At 37.2% G+C, this 20666-nt stretch overlaps 1 protein-coding gene across 4 annotated transcripts in view; it reads left to right on the forward strand.

The window, feature by feature from the left end:
- The window catches only part of LOC105488522 (protein phosphatase, Mg2+/Mn2+ dependent 1L), a 295514-nt gene that overhangs the window by 57891 nt on the left and 216957 nt on the right, over positions 1 to 20666 (forward strand). The window lies entirely within an intron of this gene.

Genomic DNA, 20666 nt, shown 5'->3' on the forward strand with positions numbered 1-20666 from the left:
TGGTGTATATATATATATGTGATATATATACATATGGTATATATACACATGCACACACACACATACATACCATAGAATACTACTCAGCCATGAAAAGGAATGAAATAATGGCATTTACAGCAACTTGGATTATTGGATACCATAGAATACTACTCAGCCATGAAAAGGAATGAAATAATGGCATTTACAGCAACTTGAATGGCACTTACAACAACTAAGTGAAGTAACTCAGGAATGGAGACCCAAATATCATATGTTCTCACTTATAAATGAGAGCTAAGCTATGAGGATGCAAAGGCATAAGAATGATACAATGGATTTTGGGGATTCAGGAGGAAGGGTAGAAGGAGGGTGAGGTATAAAAGACTACATACTGGATGCAGTATACACTGCCCAGGCGCACCAGAATGGGTGCACCAGAATCTCGGAAATCACCACTAAGGAACTTATCCGTATAATGAAATACCACCTGTTCCTCAAAAACTATTGAAATTTAAAAAAAAGAGAAAAAAAAAAGTTGAGGGACTTGAGACACACTTGGCATCCTTTTTGCCTTTTTTCTCATTTCTGCACAGTTAAATTGTACCTATCCTTCAGTACCTGGCTCAAATACTCTTTTACGAGGCTGTATTTAATTCTTCCACTCCAGCATAAATGCTGTCTCCCTTCTCTGAGTTCTCTAGCCACAACTGTTCTCAGATTATTTTGTGGAGTAGTAAATAGTTAATTGAAAGTAGTGCTGGTCAAATAAGTCTGGGAATTCCTGTATGTCAGGGCTGCTTTTTAGGGAGCAGGTGCAGGGGATGGGGAGGGTGGTGGTACTAATTAGCATATTAAAGGTACTGAGGAGCCTGCTTAATCCAGGGTTAAAAAACTTTTGATTACAAATTTTTTTTCTCCAGGAACAATGATTAATATTTCAAGGAAGGTTCAAATTGTCTGTAGTGGTGCTTAATAAACATTATTTCAAGGAAAAACTGTCCTTATTCCATCATAATATAGTATCTGTCATTCTACCATTAGAAATTATTCCCAAGGACTGTGCAGACTGCCAGATTTCTGGGACATATAATCAAAGAGAAGGGGAAGGGTAAAGAACATAAAGAGAAACATTTTACATTTTGCTTAGAGCGAGGCTCTGAATAGGGGCACACATCCAGTTCTTTGGACTGGTACTGGAACAGTGAAAGGTCATAAATGTTTTGAGTTCTTTTTCCCTAGGAAGGATTAGTATGTTTAAGTTAGATGCCAAAAACTGAAAAGAAGAGGAATCCTAATGGAAACACAATTGATTTACCTGAAAGTTATCTTCCTTACACTCCTTTTCTGTTTTTTGCATTCTCGCAAAAATATACGGTCAGAATACAAATAACCTTTCCTTTTCAATAGAACCCTTAATTTTTCCTTCATTGAGAGAAGAGACAAAGGAAGGGAGAAGTTTTAAACGATCTAAATTTCAATTAAACTGATTATTCTCTCTTCCTTATGAGTAAAAAGTATTGGGGACAATGGAGAAAGGAGTGGATTGTGTCTATGTGTGTGTACATTTGCAATCAAGAGCAGTTTCGTGTGTGTGTGTGTGTGTGTGTGTGTGTGTGTGAAACCCATAGACCTCAGGTTGAAGCTTTAAATATTTGTGAGTATAGTGAGAATTGTGGATTTGTTTCTTTTCTGTGAAAAACAACATTTTACGAAATGGGAAAGAGCATTTATTTACCATTGAAGATGCAAATATGGCCTAAGGAAATGCAGTTAAAATACAAGATTTAAGAAAGACAGAGAGTCTATTTTTTTTTTTAAACCCAACTAAGCACAGCCTGTATAAAGACAATTTAGCCTTAGTTTGATGTTGAAAAAGTTCCCAGGTTCCTTAATTTTATATTGAAGACATTGGCCGACAGAGTTCTTTTCTGTCAGATATGTATCTTCAGTGGAGGAAAACCCAAGGCCCTGTGTAGCTTCTGATGAAATATAGGGGAAAAAAATCTGGAAAACTATAACTGGAAGAAGTTATGTTTATGCTACTTCTATATTCCTGAATAAATGGACAGCAAGGCATCTTCACCACTCAGTGAGGCCCCCTTCATAAGATCTGAGAACTTGCTTGGCCTCACTTCTAACCTTATTTTAGAATTGCACTGAGAACCTTGGACACATGGTTATTCCACAACCAACGTCTCCTTCCTTCTACTCTCCATTCTGTTGTGTCTGAGTCTTTTTTATTGGTAATTATTGATTAGAATAGTGATCAATAATCTCTTTAGTTCTTGGAGTTACTAGGGATTATAAATTCTTGCTGGTAACATTGGCATAAAGAATATGGAACAGACAATGAGTATAAGAAAGTGGTTGAAAAGAAGAAAAGTTACAAGGAGGAAAACATGTGGAGAGAAAGAGAACAAAAATGAAGCTATAGATATCTTTGGATCTACCAGTTGTCTTCTTGATCTCATACTTGCACGGGTGCTTTCAGTCTGTACAGTGTGAGAATGTATCTGAAGTGGAAGGGCTTTCCAAAACCAGGAGAGGAAAATAAGATTATATGTCAGACCAAGTAGTTTGAAGGTTTTTGGCTAAGTGAACGGCATAATAAATATTGTGCTTTAGCATGATTGATGTCAGAGGCGGAAGGATGAAATGGATTGGAAGAGAGGCAAGATTCGTTGAGATGTGAGGTAATGAAAGTGTGAACTACAGCAGTGGTATTGGTGAGTAAAGAGGAAGGGATGTCTGTAAAGGCAAAAATGGCTAAAGATAATTGGATGTATATGATTACCAGCATCTGAATTTTTACACGGCACCTTCTTCAGATATTCTGTTTTCAAACTCTAGCGACATATGGGAAATCCCAATATTTTAATCTTCAAACTATTTTTCTTTAACTGCTCTTCTATTGTGTTGGCATTTTTCTTATTTTTGCAGGTCATGTCCTAATTTTGGCTGCCTAAGTAAATATTTCAGTGCCTTAATGGACTGAAGGAGACAGAATGGGCAAAGGTGACTGAAGATCTGTACCTTAGTTACCGAGAGAGCTGTGGTGCCATTGATGGAGGACAGAGAAGTAGAGAAAGGGAATTGGTTTGATCGATGCGATGATTTGAAGGAGGCAAGTTCAGGTTTGGGCATATTTAGATTGAGGTGACAATTGGCCAGATAAATATTCTCTTTTGATGATAGCCTGGAATGGATAGTAGATACAGGGACTGGAACCAGAGATTTAAGCGTCAGCTATGTGAAGCTGTTGGTTAAAACCACGGAGTTAACCACAGTTAACAGATGGAAGGAAAAGGAGTATTTAAAGAGAGATAAAATCATAGCATGGGAAAATCCAAAAACTACCAGTCAGGGAAGCTCAAAAAGAAAAGAATTTGAAGAAGTTTAATATTACCAGATGCTGCAAAGATATCAAAGTGAACTAAGCACACTGGCTTTTTGGGAAGTTTGAAGATCTTCAAGAGCAGTATTGAATACAAGAGAAAGGTTATGAAGCACAGACCAAACTGCAGCTTGAGAAAGGTTACTGGTGAAGTTGAAACCAGTGTAAACTTAATGAAAAGAATAGTCTTGAACATGGTTTCTATGAAATTAGCACCTTACTCAGATTGCTAGGACACAGTATTTGTTTGAAAGCCTTTGTTTAGTATTTGTGGCATAGTCCTAGTAAACTGGAATGCCTTTGATCTGATGTCCGCTCACTGCCCTACATTTCTTTCAGTTCTTTACCCAACTTAGTAGCACTTCTAGTACATCAAAATATTAACTAAAATAACCAACTTTAGAAAATGAGATAGCTCACAGAAAAAAATAGCAGTTGTGCTATTAAAAATCTGATTCCACTTGATAGAGTCATTTTCACTGTCCTTGTTTCCCACTTTCATTGGACTTGTCAGACTGCTTTTCTTCCATTGTAATTTTTTATTTTACTCATTTATTTAGTTTTTATTAACACATAATAATTATACTTATTTATGGGGTATAGTGTGATGTTTTGATACATGTATATATTGTGTGAAAATCAAACCATGGTATTTAGCATATCCGTTACCTCATACATTTATCATTTCTTTTTGATACGTTTTGGGACAAGCAAAAACAAGCTTGCCTTTTTTTGAAATTTGTTTTTATTTATTTATTTTTTTACTTGTGCATGGTTCTAACTTCTGTTGCCCTGTCTCCTCTTTTGGTGAGCTGCCAGAAGTCTTGCCTTGATATTTAGTATTTGGTATTTGGTCAAAAGTGATTAATATATTGTTGGTTAGCTTGGTGGTAAAGTTGAGCAGTAGATGAAAGGACATGGAATGGTATAAACCAATTATCATAATGATGGTAGACAGTAAGCAGTGAGCCTAAACTGATATTCTGAGTCTAAGAATTCTAAACCAGGCTTTAATGCATCTAACTTCAGACAGGTCACTTGATCTCAGTTGGCCTAAATTTCTTTTAAATTATAGAAAAAAATTTTTTAAAATTGTACTTTGTAAGGTACCCTGAAATCTGTGGAATGACATTACCTAGTCTCATTTAATATAACATAAGAAACTGAGTAGGCCAAGTTATAACAATCACTTGATGGAGGTCTAGACTCTAGACCTAAGTTTTTGTTTAAATGCCAGCATTGTTGAAGGCAAGGTATTTTTGCCTTTCCAAAATTCATTTTCCTGTGGACAAGTGAAGCCTGCCCTACAGATACAATGATAATGACAGCAACAGTTTCCATTTATTGAGCAGTATTTTGTCATGTATTGTTCATTCACTCATTCTCAGCAAATATTTATCAATTACCTACTATGTGTCAGATTGTCGTCTTCTGGGTGTTTTCTAGGTGGTATTATAGGGTATTCTACAGCAATGAAAACATTCTTGCCGTCATGGAACTTACATTCCAGAGGGGACAATTGGTCAGTAAACAAAATAAGTTTTCACTGTTTAACATACTGTATATTTTTTGTATTTATTTTGTTAATTATCCTTCTCTATCCACTAACATGGATAGAGGGAATGGATCCATGGGGGAAGGGAGAGTAGCCTGGAGAAGTAGGTTGGTCCCATTATTGTTGTTATTTTAAAAAAAATAGATTTTAGGTATACAGAATAAGATTAATCATATTTTTTGCTCCATGACATCTTTTGTCATTTTATTGTTATTTATATACTCATAATGCAAGGAAATCCTATGAACCTATTACTGACTACATCTAGAACATTGGCAAGAATTTTAATCTTCTAAGTTCTCCTATTCATCATGCCTTATTTTGACATCATTTTTTAAGCCAGTAAGTGGGGACAACGTGGAGTCCAGATAGGAGGTGGGAAGAGACCAAAGGCGAGGAGACCAGCTGGAGGTGGTAGATGAGGAGAGGATGATGAGGCACAACCTTAGCAGTGATAGTGGAATGAAGAGCTGGATGAGATTGGCTTTATGAGAGAATGCAGTATTGCATTGTTATTATGGCATGGAGTTATTATTCATCAACTCTTTATGTTTGTTTAGATAAAGCACATGATGATGAAATCATCCTTGGTTTATTTGTTTTCATGCTTTCCACATGTAGTGCTACAAAGCTAGAGAATCTCAAAATTTTTATTTCAGATTTAAAATTTTGCTGTAAAATAATTAAAACATAAAAGTACATATAAAAGGATGTAAAGTTTAATGCGCTGGACCCCCATATTCATACTATCTAGCATAAGAAGTTAAATATATTAGTCCTCATATTACCCTGTTGATTTCATATCTTTGTCTTTAGCCCCAGTAGTAACTCTGCTGTTTAAATATGCTGCTTATCATTTTCTTACTTAACAACTTTTACTACATTTGTATGTTGCTGTAAGATATTTATAGTATTGTTTTGTATGGTCTTAAGCTTCATGTAAATGGCATTATGCTGTATGTATTCCTTGGCAGCTCTATTTAGCTCAGAGTTGTTTATGAGATTCATTTATGTTGATGCATGTAGCATTAGTTCACTCATTTTCACTGCTATCCATTGTGTGAATATACCATGATCTGTTTATCTCTTTTTCTGTTAATGGATATTTCATTGTTTTTAATGTTTTGGCAATACATTGTTCCTATGGACCAACGTTCCTATGAACGTTTCTGTAAATATTTCCTTGTGTACATATGCAACAGTTTTTTTAAGGATATATTTTTAAGAGTGGAATTTCTGGGTAATAAGATATACATACCTTAAACCTTACTAGCTATTACTAAATTGTTCTTCATATTGTTTGAGCCAGTTTATGCCCCCATTTGTAGTGCAAGATAGAGAGCATCCCTGAATTTTACAGCTGGGAAGAGAGCCTGTATTTTGTAGACTAGTACTTCTCAACAGAAACAAAGCAATGTGTGCTGTATGAGAATCACCCCACCTGGCCCTCGAAAGCACACATCTTTTCCTCCCCCTATTCCTCTCTAGGTTTTCACCCCTTGGTGTGTACATGGTTTGGTGCTGGGAACTGGAACATATAATTATAAAAAGCATATAATTATATGTTATATAACTTATATAACTTACTTGTTGAGCCTAATTTGCTCTTTGAGGACTGTCAGTTTAGTGGTTAATTGATTTAATAGTCTATCCTGAAAGCCTTTATAATCCCATATTTTGTTTTGTTGGTTATGCTGCCTAACCCTAGTCATGTTTTTTAATTTCTGCAGTTTAAAAATTGAAATATATTAGAATCATTTTCTCTAATGTCATCAAAATATTTGAAGCAATGGATTGCAGTTTTCATATGTAATCCTTAAGAAATCTTTTTTGCTTAGCTGACATTTTAAAGACAGGGATGTTATAATGTAATAAAACCACAAAAAATAAGTCAATTTTTTTTGGGGTAACTTTTGGTTTAAAATGGTACAGCTAAGAGTCCTGCAGTGGACGTAGGATTCACCTTTCTCAGCTAGTTATGACACATCGATCTGTTTCCACCTGCTGGAATTTTGTTTTTACTGATTTTTCTCCTTTTTTTTTTTTTTTTTGAGACAGAGTCTCACTCTGTCGCCCAGACTGGAGTGCAGTGGTGCGATATCAGCTCACTGCAAGCTCCGCCTCCCGGGTTCACGCCATTCTCCTGCCTCAGCCTCCCCAGTAGCTGGGACTACAGGCACCCGCCACCACGCCCGGCTAATTTTTTGTATTTTTAGTAGAGACAGGTTTTCACCGTGTTAGCCAGGATGATCTCGATCTCCTGACCTCATGATCCACCTGCCTTGGTCTCCCAAAGTGCTGGGATTATAGGCCTGAGCCACCATGCCTGGCCTTTTTTCGTTATATTTATGGACTTCTTTATCTTTAATCCCATTATTTTCTAGGAGAACTTTGGGAGGGGGAAAGACTAAATATATATTCAATGTGCTTTCTTTTAATTCCTTTTTTTAAAAAACTAGTAATGGTATGATTAGTCACTGAGTTCTTATTGTGTATCAGGCACTGCACTAAATATATTATCTATATAATTTCATTTAATTATCTTGATAGTCTAAGGAGTAAAGAGGCAAAGGTGGGATCAGAACTAAGGTCTTCTGGTTGCAAAGCCTGTATTCTTCACGCTATACCATACACCCTCTAGGCCTAAAAAATTTTTTTTAAAAGATTTATACTGTGTGTAAATGTTTAGTTTTTGTACTTTTTTGTAGTACCATTTATTAATTTATAAAGTATTTAAGATTAAGGATAAATTACCCAACATAATTGTCATTCTTTTGAAATATTTTCCTTTTAGCTTCTTTTTTCTAAAAGCAGACTTCTTCGCAAATCACCAAATGAAATATTCTTTGTATGAAGAAATTAGTGTTTTTAAAAAGACAATATGAGATCATCCCATGGTCCAAAACTCCATCATTTGAATAAACGAGATTTCTTGTCTTCTCTTATCTTTGCTCCTTTAGTTATTGCTGTACCTTATAGGACACATCTCATGATTAGGGTCCTTGAAGAAAAAGTTCCTAAGGATATTTTATGTTTTATATGTATTAAAATAAAAAAAATGTATAACAAGAATGTTTCTGGTCCAAAATTTTGATATATGTATTTGTTATTTAATATTATGTCATTGTCTTTAGGTTCTTTAAAAGATTCTGTCTTTTAAAAAACATTGCGTATTTATTTTTTGTAGATAAACTTCTTTCCTAACTCTGTTGAGTGTTGTGATAGTAAGTATACATGAGCAATATAGATTAGAAGGCATATTTCAATTCTGAAATGTGGTCAAATAGAAATTACCCTACTGTAAGTGGTAATGTATATAGTTACATCATGGTGAAAACGTATTAGTAGTAATGACAACTAGCATGCATCCATTTGTAAGAATGTTGCAAATGGCTGGGCTGACCACAGGTACTTTGTTACATTTATTTAACAAATAGTAGAGTATCTATTATGTTCAAGGCAGTGTCCTAGGCCCTGATGCATAAAATTGAGTGTGAAATTAAGAAAAGTTGAATGAGAATATCTAAAAGGAAGAGCTAGTTAAAAAAGGACTATCTGTAAGAAAAATAAAATGAGATCAAAAGGGGAAAACATATAAACAGAAACCGTGAGACAAAAAAACAATATGAAAAGTGAATCTTAGAAGACAAAGTAAAAAAATAAAGGTCCCTACTCACAAAGAGATAGAACTATCTTCTGTTATCTCAAAAGGAAAAAAAAAAAGCCTGCTTTACATAAATTAGTATGCATAATTTGTACAGGCACTGGACTCCTGGAAGGTTGCCAGGATAGCTTTTGTTGAGGTGAAGTTCAGGGGACTTCTTATTTATAGGAAACTGGCTAATGTTGTTTTCTATTCTTTAGTTATTTACTGTCTTTGACTTTTCTTAATGTTCTTCTTGATCTCAGATGGCTAGAGTAGTGAAAGAATTTTCAAAAATAGTTAATATATAATATATTAGTACAAAATAATGTTGTTTCTTAACATATGCAAATGTATAAATGATTTTTTTTTGTGTGTGTGTATATTTAGTAGAGATCAGGTTTCGCCATGTTGGCCAGGCTGCTCTCAAATTCCTGACCTCAAGTGATCTGCCCACTTCGGCCTTCCAAAGTGCTGGCGTTACAGGCATGAGCCACTATACCTGGCCTAAATGATTATGTTTATACTTTTAATTTATCTTCATATATGATGATTCTTTATAAATTTCATTTTTCATTTTCCATATTTATTTTATCATTATTAGTATGGAAATGGCCAGAAATAATTAGTATAATAATACTAATTGTTACCATTTCTTAAACATTTGCCATATGCCAAGTACGCTGCACTTTTTGTATATTAGCTCACTTAATTCTTATAAGAATCCGATGAAGCAAGTGTATTGGTATCCCCCATTTATGGATGATGAAAGTGAGGTACAGAAAGGTAATGTAATTTGTTTAGGATCCTATAGCTACCAAGGCTGGGATTTAAATTCAGACAGTCTTGACTCCAGAACCCTTGACAAGAATGCTGTTCAGTATTGATGACTAGGTCTGATTTATTCTGTAAATTGGCTCATTTGAATCATTGTGGACATAATATCAAGAGACTCGGAAGGATTCCTGCTTTTATTGTGCATTTCGTATCAAGACAAAGTTCTCATTGAACTTCAAAAAGAGTTATAGATGTATGAGTGTGCAATAGATTGAATATTTGTGTCCCCAAAATTCACATGTTGAACTCTAATCCCCAAGGTGATAGTATTTGGAGGCAAGACCCTTGGGACAAAATTAGATGAGGAGTGTGGAATGTTCATGAATGGGATTAGTGTGCCCTTAAAAGAAGAGGGTGGAGAGTTAGTTTGCTTTCTTTCTGCCATGAGAGGATAGAATGAGGAATAGGCAGTCTGCAACCTGGAAAAGAGCCCTTACGAAAACCTGACCATATTGGCTCCCCTGATCTTGGACTTCCAGCCACTAGAACTGTAAGAAGTCAATTTCTGTTGTGTATTAGCTACCTGCCTATGGCCCTTTGTTATAGCAGCCTAAACTAAGAGTGCTTATTAAAGTACTGAACCATAAGGTTGATAGTATTTTGAATACACGTTTTAGCACCATTGGTGTGTGATTAGGGCAGGGAATTCTCTAATGAGGGAAAGGTCATAGGCTGGAATCCTGTGCATGTCCATTGGCTCATTCAGTGGCCTAAGTCTGATCTTTTAACATGCCTCCTCACCTGACAGTTGTAGGCCCTCGGGCATAAGGGGTGCCATATGAGAGACTATGGATGGATCACTGTACCTCCATCACTAGGATCATGGCCACAAATCAAAGCTCTGTCACTGAAAGCCTCTTTGGAAACTAATAGTTTTGCATCTGTACATATATGTACAGATTTATGTTTTTCAGAACAAGAGCAGGAGATGGTTCCATTTTAGTATTATGAGACTAATATAGTTTTTTAAAAAACTGTATCTTCTAAGATTCATGCCTTATATATACATGTACTTTTTTTAAGTTTCATATTTTTATACCCTCTTTCCTGCTTTGGGTCTCATTTTATTTCCCTTAGCTTAGTGTTTTTGCAATTATTCCTTTAGGGGTTTCTAAATATTCATATTTTAATTTGACTTTCCTTAATTTGGAATTCCATTTTATGCTCCAGAGCCTCAGACAGTGTCATATATATGATGATGGCTCAAATGGTTAAACTATGTGTCAAAAAAATCTGTGGTCAGCTCAGCCATGTGTAACATGCTTATATCCTGATGTATGCTGGCTCTCTTTATTCCTGACACATCTTTTTAGGAAGGTAGACAAATAGATAAATAGACAGATGGATAAACAGCCATTTGCAATGGAGTAATTTCTATTTGTCTACATTTCCCAGTTGAAATTTGAGTATTTTGGATACTAAAATAGAATCGTAAGGTGTCAAAAATTTGTCAATAACAGTATTATTAATAATATTAACAAATTGATCATGATGATTTATGAAAATTTTAGATCAAACCATATGAAATTGCCAATATTAGACCATTTTGACCTAAAAAAGTGTCATTTTCTTATGGTCTCACTTAAAGTACTGTTAACAATAGCAACTCACATGTATTGATTGCTTACTATACCTGAGGTCAATGCCAAGTGCTTGCATGCATTGCTGCATCCTCTGATCTTATGAGACAAGTATTGTTACCTCCCCCATATTAAAGACAGTGGAACAGGTTACAGATGTTAAGTTACTTTTCCAAAGACACTAAGGGCAACACTATTAACTAATGTTTAACTTTGTAGTTATTTTGCCTGGCATTGCTGATTAAATCAATAGAAAGATAAGAATGACTTTACCATTAAAACAGTGTCAGATTTGACACTTTTTTTTGAGCCAGTGATATTTGTAGTAATTTTAGCAACAGGAGATAAATGCACAAAGGCTCTTAGCTCCTTTTGGCTCTGGCTGATATTCGTGAACCCTCCACACTCATGTCTAGTAACTGCTATAAAACAGGGCAGAATTCAGCCAGCTTCAACTATATAAACAGGGGCATTGTCCCTTCTCGTTCTGGTTGCTTTTGCCAACCTTTGAATTTTCTAGGTGAGAGTTTGCCTTCCTGCTCAGACTTTTGATACATGGATGTTCCTCACTGCCTGGCTGATCTGCAGGGATCTGATCACTTTCTGCCTAGACTTGTGGTGCCTGCCAGACCCTGTCCTGCAAGAGGATGCTAATTTTGCATCTCTTGGTTGGCCTGACTACCCATGCCTTGGCATCACAGTCAGGATTCCATTATTTTCAGACATGACTCTGCTGTAGGTAAAAGTAATAGTCTTACCTCTGAGATGAGTAAAATGGGAAGGCTTTCATGATAGACATTGCACTGGTGTTTGGGTATTCAAACCTCGTTAACAAAGAATATGACTAATTGTAGTTTGGGCTCTAATATGGAATTTGGCCCATGGCTCAGAATGTGGTTTGGGGTCTTTGCTAGACCTTGGCTTAAAGATGCCATTTGTTTTAACTTTTTCTTTTATTATGCTTTCTAACATCCTTAGAGGCCATTAGAACAGTTGGTAAATTGAGTGTAGTAAATGAAATAAGATGTTTAGTAAAATTAATGAATATGAAGATATATTAATAGCAACAAAAATGTCACTGTTAAGCAAATGAATTCCATTCCTGGTAGAATCATTATTCAAAGCCCATTTAGATTTATTCTATTATTTTGTCTGTTAAAGTTCATTTTTTAAGGTAATGTGATTTTGGAGTAGGGAGTGAAACAAACTGTGGAAGTATTATCTGCTGGTATCACTGTCTGGTTTTTCTTATTTAAAAGTACTATCTTTAAAAGAAAATATACGTTTACCACACTCATTGAAACAAATTTATTGGATAGTGGCAGCAGTCCCTGGATGAAAAACAGCATTGCAAAATTTGACTTAGTTTTATCACTACTAAGAATTTTTATTAGAACTGTACAGAATCATCACCTATAAATAGAGATCAGCTAATTTGATGAAGAGGCTGTAGGTCTGCAGATAATTGAACAAATACATCATAGTTTAAAAAACACACATGAAATGACAGTAATAGTGAATAGGGCCAAGGAAAGAAAAGCAGGGGGAAAGAAAGGAGAAAATAAAATATAAAAGGACAATTTTGGATTTGTGTGAGACAAAATGTGGTTCCAATACTGGCCTACTTAACACACTTTCTCACTAGGACGGCATTGTTTTTTCTCAAATTCTTTTTGCTTGGCTGCTTTCCTTCCCCATTTAGAAGGAGGATAGCCCACTCTCTCCTACTCTGGTCCTTTGACCAGAGACTAAAGTTGGTGAGGTCGATGGGGAAGTAATGGAATTTTGCATCTGCAAATGTGATCAGCCTCTGCAAGCCTGGCTTCCAGCAGAAATCCTCCTGTTGTCCTCTGAGATACTTTTTTACTGACTGATTTTTTTTTAAAAAAAAATTAATGTAAAGAGGCTTCTTTGGATTGACCAATAATACTTTTCTTGTTACCTTCTCTTTTCCCCCTCTTGTAGGGGTGGCATGCCTTGATTTACAAAATGAACATTGGGAAAGTGTTTTGGTATAAGTTGTGTGTGTGTGTGTGTGTGTGTGTGTGTGTGTGTGTGTACATGCACGTTTTAAGCTCCAAGGGTAGGAGTTACAGAACTGGGGAAAATGTGTGCATACTCTAATATCCAGAAAGACTGCTACTTTTAAAGATGACACTTGGAGAGTTAGGATAGAAAGTATAAAAGTATGTGGCCAAATCATAATGCCTGACAAAGTGATGGCTATTAGACTGTGTTTTTATGCAGGTCTCTGCATCCTCTATCTAATTGACTAATGACTGAAACAGATCCATGTGTATAGAAACCAGATGAGTCAGTGGGTATATTAGGCCATTCTTGCATTGTGATAAAGGAATACTGGACGCTAGGTAATTTATAAAAAAAAGAGGTTTAATTGGCTTACAGTTCTGCAGGCTGTATAAGCATGGCACTGCATCTGCTTGGCTTCTAGGAAGGCCTCATGGAACTTTTACTCAAGGCAGAAGGTGAAGTGGGAGCAGGCATGTCACATAGTGAGAGAAGGAGCAAGAGAAAGGTAGGGGAGAGGCACCACACATTTTTAAACAACCAGATCTCAAAAGAATTCACTCACTATTTTGAGGACAGTACCCAGCCTCCCTCATGAGGGATCCACCCCCATGACCCAAACACCTCCCACCAGGCCGCCCCTCCAGCATTGGGGATTACATTTCAGCATGAGATTTGGGGGCTGGGGAGTGGGGAGTCATCCGAGTTCTCAGTAGGTTAGTGCTTCTTGATGCTATCTGTGTAAGGATAGTGCTTAAGCATCTTTACAAATAGCAGGTATTAAGCTACTTTACCTGCTACTTCACTATGTATGTATTCCATGCCTTGCTTGACCATATTTACCAAACCTTAAAGTCATGACAACTGATCTAAGAATAGGGGTGTGGTGTTTATATGGACAGTGTGACAGTGTTTAGAATTTGGACTATCCTGTGGAATTCATACATTGACTAGGCATTCAACAAGTTCATATTAAATGCCTACAATATACCAGGCATTATGTGGGTGCTAAGGATGCAGTGGTGACAAAATAGGAAAAATCCCTTATTCTCTAAAACAGAGAGATAGACAATAAATAAGTAAAAAGTGGTGGAGGTTAGATAATGTTAGGTACTAGGGAGTAAGGCATAAAAAGGGGCAAGCAAGTATTGCTGGGGGTGGGTAGAGACTGCAGTTTTTGGTAGGAAGTGAGCATCATTCACACCTGGGACACATGATCATGGTACCACCTATATGTTCTGCCCGGGCACAGCTCTCGAGTCTCCTGCATTATTTCCTTAGACTCCGCAACCTGCTCAGACCTCAAGAAAAGAGAACCTTTCAGCGTATAGACATAGGTAGAGCCACTAAAAGCTAAACCAGAGCAAAACACCCCAAACACCCTTTATTTATAATAGATTGCCAAAAATCAGCCAAGCTACTAAGTAGCAAGTATCCAAATGTTCTGAGAAAATGCATAATTTTTAAAATAAAAACTCCTAATTCAAACATTTCCACCTGGATCCCTGTACCTCCAACAGGACGGCCATTCTTAGTTAAGGAGACCAGGGATTACAACAAGCAATAATTTCAGGGCAAGGAAATCACACGGTGAGAACATGATACATGTTGTCATTGACACAAGGAAGAGCAAGCAGTGGAAGGCTTTGGTCTCGGTATTCCAGAACGTGCCCTGTACTTGCTGCTTGCCTCTGCCTGTTATTTCCCCTACCCCTTCCTTGGGTTTCTTTTACCTGGAACGCCCTTCTCCTTGTTTTTGTTTAGCGAAACTCCACCCTAGGTAAACAAGACCTAAATAAAAAGACCTAGATAAAAAAACTTCACCCTTGATAAAAAACAAACAAACAAACAAACAAAAAACACCTAGCCTTTTATGTCTGTTTCTGTGGTATATGGCACCAATGAATGCTCAGTAAATATGTAATATGCCAATGAGAGAATCGGATGAAACAAGGGAGCATGACTGGCATATATCTACTTCATTTCTCTGTCTACAAATAGCTGTCAGAAGTGACATTTCCAGGCTTTGTCCCATTTCTGACTTAAACACTCCCTCTTCACACTCTTCTGATTAAAACAAAGCAAAACTCTGGTTAAGGAGGCTGCCAGACAACTCACTCAACTGCCAGAAAGGGAGGCTCTTTTGCGTTCATGTTTTTGAGTGGACATCAGATACAATTTACTCTTTTCCCATCTACCTTTAAAACATGGCTGATTTCCCCTTATCAGGGCCTTCTGTTTCCTTCCTGCCTCACTAACTCCCTTCTCATCCTGCAGGTAGACAGGCTGGAAGAGGATTTCATTTGTAGCCTGTCAGCTCTTCTTGTCAGCTAGCAGAGATATGGTTGAGCATTAAGAGGGGTTGGGAGGTAAAGTTATTAAGGGAGCAGCAGCTTTGGTTTATCAGGAAGTGGGAGTTGGGGGATGAATACACAGATATTTTCCAGGTCATTAAAGACAGCAAAAATCCTGAGCTTTGGTCCCATTGGCATGCCTTTCCTGGCCTGTTCTCTAACACGTTAGGGTGTCCTTCACACATGCCGCACCTCGACTTGCAAAGGTACAGCCTGGCAGCTGCGTCTCAGCCATGGGAAACAAAGTGGATTGGTCTGTCACATAAACAGAGTTGAAATCCTTAGGGCAGTTGAGAAAACAAGAAGAAATCCCAAAGCTTTGGTATGATGAATCTTGGCCTTGTGAGCTGTCTTTGTTCTCTGCTTAGGCATTTCTTTGGGTGTCGTGGTTGTAAAAACAAAACCTAAAGATTTTCTGTTGTTACTATCCTTCTTATCATCCTTATAGTCACTGGTATAGCTACTATTATGGAATGCCAACCCTGAGCCAACTGTGGACCCTGTGCTGTACATGGATTAGCTCATTTAATCCCCTAATAATCTTACCAAGGAAGGGTTGACTCTGAGCTTTTAACCATAATCTAGTACTACATCAGAAAGAAAAAGCATGTATATAGTTCCATCATGGTGAAAATGTATTAGTAGCAATGACAACTAGCATGCATCCTAGTGGAGTCATTTGTTTGAGGTAGGTTAAAGCCATGAAGGGAAGCCTTTTGTAAACTGGAATATTTTACGTTATTCCCACCATACCCTGAAAGTTTAGAATTTATTTTTCTAAATGGATTATAGAAGTTTGGATTAATGGAAGAGAAACAAGTTAAATCATGATTGTGCTTTGTTGCTCTAAAATCTGAGAATTTTCCATTTTTTTGGCAAATTTTATGGTCTCCAGATTGGTGTGAGATGATAGGTCAGAGTCTATCCTTAGTCTACCATTGCACGTGCTGTAGTGGAGAAAACTAAGACCTAAAAATTGTACTCAAAGCTTTCATTTTTCTGTTGAATATTGATGTTATGTTTTCTCATACAATTTTAAGACTACTTTAAATAGTTTAAAAATAGTTTTGTATGCTTCTTATAAGCATGAATAAGATTACAGCAGTAGTAGACTTAAGAGTATTTAAGCACTATTTAAAGCAGCTTTCTAATTGTCCACTTTAGCACAGATTATAAATCAGCAAAAACATTTTCTGAATTCCATGCTAGGAACTGTGTTAGGTGTCGGGGATGGAATTCAGCTGAACAGTACCAACTGCAATCTGCCCATACCTTGGACAGCACCCAAGAGGGTTTAATATTGGATGCATCAGAATGCTCTTTTTTTTTTTTTTTTTTTTTTTTTTTTGAGATGGAGTCTCACTCTGTCGCCCAGGCTGGAGTGCAGTGGCGCGATCTCGGCTCACTACAAGCTCCGCCTCCCGGGTTCACGCCATTCTCCTGCCTCAGCCTCCTGAGTAGCTGGGACTACAGGCACCTGCCACCGCGCCCGGCTAATTTTTTGTATTTTTTAATAGAGATGGAGTTTCACCGTGGTCTCGATCTCCTGACCTTGTGATCCGCCCGCCTCGGCCTCCCAAAGTGCTGAGATTACAGGCGTGAGCCACCGCGCCCGGCCCAGAATGCTCTTTATACATGTTCCATAGTTGCTAGGGAGAACCCAGGTTTTTCATTGGTGGACACATATTTAAAAACCAATTTGTGTATGGCGTGTCTTAATTTTTTAACTAAAATTGGTGATGAGTTAGATGTTCCCAACACAAAGAAATGATAAATGTTTGAGATGATGGATATGCTAATTACCCTGATCTGATCATTAAACATGATATGAATCAAAATATCAAAAAGAAATTAGTGATGAGTTGGGACAAGGGAGTATTAAGTATGATTTGAATATGAGCTGATGGCAGTAGAGGCTTTGTTCCTATATATTTTCCTTTTGTCAGTAATCCTTTTTAATGCCCCAGTATCATGATCTCATTTGAGTGGAATTAAGCTTAAACAGTTCAAAATTATATAGTTAAGACATTCTGTTTCAAATATTATTCCAAGTTAATCTAAGCCAACTAGCATGACCTCTGATACACAAAGGCTGGTACAAAAAGGATTTTGAGGAGCAGGTGGCCGGGGCCCTCGTGGGAGTTAACAAAATGTCTCTTCCTGCTCACCCTGACCACTGGGTGCCCCTAAGCCAATAGTCTGTTAGGCCAGCTTCTAGAGTCTGAAAGGCTGTTTGTGAGGAGCTCAGGATTTGTATGAAACAATGAGCAGAGGTGTAAGAAATTTAGATTTGAGTTTCAACCATGTCCTATTTAGCACCTGTGTTATCTTAAGAAATCTTCAGCTCTCTGAGTTTTGGTTTTCTCATCAGTAAAATGTATATGATATGCCTGATGTGTTTCAGGCATTGCTGGCTATCTCACTTCAGGCCCTAGAAATCCCCAGCTGAGAAATGGTGCTAGAGCGGGTACCCTGTATTGTTCTACAAGTAGTATTAATGAAGTTAATGGTAGTCACTGGTTTTTATATTGATTGCAGCTTACAAGTCAGGTGTAAATTCAATCTACATTTACTTATTGAATACCATCTATGTAGTAGGCTTAGTAGAATAGATTAGAGATGTAAAGATGAGTATGTGTTCATTTTATTCAGGGAGCTCACAGTTTATTAAGGAAAGAGGATGTTGAGTTAACTAACTAGAGTATGGTGAAATGTTTTACTCCCTGAATGGATACACTGCTATGTACAGTGGCGGTGGAGGAGAAGAAACAGGACTCTGCTTGGTGGGATGGGGAACTCAGGCCAGGCAAGGCTTCTCAGAGATGTCATTTAGGTGGGCCTTGGGATATGATGGAGTTCAGAGAAAGAAAGGTGGAATGGAAGGGGATTCTAGGTGGAGGTGATAGCCTGAGGCCAGGCATGGAGCTGAGAGAGTGCCTGGTATACTCTTGGAGTTATGGGGAATCTACTGTGGCTGGATTTTAAGGTATTTGGGATTGTACAAGTGAGACTGGAAATGTAGTTTGAGACATACCTTGTTCTTGTTTTTAATTTTATGAGTCCTAAAAACAATGTTAATGCATTTTTTCTTATTTTGAAATGATTGTAAATTCACAGAAAGTTGCAGAAATGGCACATAGAGTCTCTTGAACCCTTCACTAAGCTTCCCCCAGTGATAATGTTCTCAATAATTTAAATAAAAGATTAAAACTAGACATTAGCATTGGTACAATAATGTTAACTACACTGCAGAATTTACATTCACTTTTTACCAGTATTTTATTATTAATTTTTATTTTTAAGTTCCAGGATACATGTGCAGGATATGCAGGTTTGTTACATGCGTAAATGTGTGTCATAATGGTTTGCTGCACCTATCAACCCATCACCTAGATATTAAGCCCAGCATGCATTAGCTGTTTTTCCTAATGCTCTCCCTCCCTCGACCCCACCCCATGACAGGCCGCAGTGTGTGTTGTTCTCCTCCCTGTGTCTATGTGTTCTCATTGTTCAGCTCCCACTTGTAAGTGAGAACATGCTGTGTTTGGTTTTCTGTTCCTGTGTTAGTTTGCGAAGATAATGTCTTCTAGCTTCATCCATGTCCCTGCAAAGGACATTATGTCATTCCTTTTTATGTCTGCATAGTATTCCATGGTGTGTATGTACCACATTTTCTTTGTCCAGTCTATCATTAATGGGCATTTACGTTGATTCCATATCTTTGCTATTGTGAATAGTGCTGCAATGAATATAAGTATGCATGTATCTTTGTAATAGAATGATTTAAATTCCTTTGGGTATATGCCCAGTAACGGGATTGCTGGATCAAATGGTATTTCTGGTTTTAGGTATTTAAAGAATCACCACACCATCTTCCACAATGGTTGAACTAATTTACATTCCCACCAACAGTGTAAAAGCGTTCCTATTTCTCCACAACCTCACCAGCAGTTGTTGTTTTTTGACTTTCTAATAATCTCCATTCTGATTGGTGTGAGATGGTATCTCATTGTGGTTTTGATTTGCATATCTCTAATGATCAATGATGTTGAGCTTTTTTTCAAATGTGTGTTGGCTGCATAAATGTGTTCTTTTGAGAAATGTCTGTTCATTTCCTTTGCCCACTTTTTAATATTTTTTTTTCTTGTAAATTTGTTTAAGTTCCTATAGATTCTGGATATTAGACCTTTATTAGGTAGATAGATTGCAAAAATTTTCTCCCACTCTTTAGGTTACCTGTTCGCTCTGATGATAGTTTCTTTTGCTGTGCAGAAGCTCTTTAGTTTAATTAGATCCCATTTGTCAGTTTTTTCTTTTGTTGCAATTGCTTTTGGTGATTTTGTCATGAAATCTTTGCCGGTGCTTATGTGCTGAGTGGTATTGCCCAGATTTTCTTCTAGGTTTTTATAGTTTTGGGATTTACACTTAAGTCTTTAACCCATCTTGAGTTAATTTTTGTATAAGGTGTAAGGAAGAGGTCCAGTGTCCAGTTTCAGTTTTCTGCATATGGCTAGCCAGTTCTCCCAGGGAACCTTTTTTTTTTTTTTGAGACGGAGCCTCGCTCTGTAGCCCATGCTGGAGTGCAGTGACACAATCTCGGCTCACTGCAAGTTCCGCCTCCTGGGTTCATATCAATCTCCTGCCTCAGCCTCCCTAGTAGCTGGGACTACAGGTGCCCGCCACCATGCCTGGCTAATTTTTTGTATTTTTAGTAGAGACAGGGTTTCACTATGTTAGCCAGGATGATCTCGATCTCCTGACCTCATGATCCACCCACCTCGGCCTCCCAAAGTGCTGGGATTACAGGCATGAGCCACCGCACCCGGCCTTAAATAAGGAATTCTTTCACCGTTGTTTGTTTTTGTCAGGTTTGTCGAAGATCAGATGGTTGTAGAAGTGCCGTATTATTTCTGAGTTCTCTTTTCTGTTTCATTGGCCTGTTTTACCAGTTTTTACATGCATTTGTGTGTGTGTGTGTGTGTGTGTGTGTGTGTGTATATGTGGTTGTGTGTAGTTCCATCACCACAAAGGAATTTCCTTGTACTCTCCATTTGTATTCATATCCCCTATCTTCCCAGAATCCACTAATCTTTTCTCTATCTATATAGTTTTGTCATTTTGAAGATGTTATTAAGTGCAATCATATAATATGCACTTAATACTCAATATGTAACTTTTGAGATTGACTCTTTTCCCTCCACTAAACATAATGTCCTTGAGATCCGTCTAAGTTTTCTCCTGTATCAATAGTTTGTTCCTTTTCATCTCCGTGTAGTATTCCATTGCATGAATA

The sequence above is a fragment of the Macaca nemestrina genome, chromosome 2 (assembly GCF_043159975.1).
Source record: "Macaca nemestrina isolate mMacNem1 chromosome 2, mMacNem.hap1, whole genome shotgun sequence".
Taxonomy (NCBI): Eukaryota; Metazoa; Chordata; class Mammalia; order Primates; family Cercopithecidae; genus Macaca; species Macaca nemestrina.